The sequence below is a fragment of the Limulus polyphemus genome, unplaced genomic scaffold, assembly GCF_000517525.1.
Source record: "Limulus polyphemus unplaced genomic scaffold, Limulus_polyphemus-2.1.2 Scaffold2096, whole genome shotgun sequence".
Classification (NCBI taxonomy): Eukaryota; Metazoa; Arthropoda; class Merostomata; order Xiphosura; family Limulidae; genus Limulus; species Limulus polyphemus.
Genome location: NW_013667706.1, coordinates 78,827 through 79,768, shown reverse-complemented (window position 1 = coordinate 79,768; position 942 = coordinate 78,827).

Sequence of the window (942 nt, the reverse complement as noted above, 5' to 3'; positions counted from 1 at the left end):
GGTTTTTGTGAGAATTTGACGTTGACAGGAATATTGTGTTTAATGGCTAGTTTTGTCCAAGTGTGGATAGTTCTTGAGCTAGTTTCAGGAACAAAATGTAAACTGTAGTGTAATGTACTGTTGTTGTGTTTGTTAGTATCAATTTTGTTCGGTGAGTTGAGTTTTGTTGTGGCGAATGTTGGAGAGTTTTTCAACAATAGCTGGTGGAAATTTGTTAGTGTGATTGAAGGAATGTTTTATGTGGTTAATTTCTTCATCTATGTAGTCCGTTGAACAGAGTCTTGTGGCTGTGTTTATGAGGTTTTTCAGTGTATTGATTTTTTATGTGGTGTCATGAGCGGAATTTCAGAGGATGTAGAGGCCGGTGTTTGTGTTCTTACAGTGAATTTTGGTTTTAAACTGTGTGTCTGATTTAATAACGTTGAGGTTAAGAAAAGTTAACTGTTTATTGTTTTCGTGTTCTATGGTAAATTTTATGTTGGGATGAATAGAGTTTATGTGTTCAAAGAAAGTTATTGTGTGTTCTGTAGAAGTGAAACCAGCAAAAGTGTCATCGACATATCTGTACCAGTATAGTGGGGGGATGAAGCGCAGAATGTATGGCTTGTGTTTCGATTTGGGTCATAAATATATTGGCAAGAACGGTGAAACAGAATTGCCGTTACTTAAACCATCTATTTGAAGGAAATGCTCGTTGTTGAAAATGAAGTTGGTTTTAGTTGTTGTAAATTCTAAGAGAGAAGCAAAAAGTGTGCTGGGGATGTGCATTAACTTGTTGGGGTCATTAATGTAGAGGTCGAGTGCGATATTGCAAGCTTCATTAGCGGGGACTTCGGTGAAGAGTGACACGACATCAAAACTAGCCATAAAAGCTTTAGAATTTAGTTGGTGTAGTGTATATTTGAAATTAAAGGCATCTTTAAAAAATGAACCTGCAAATGT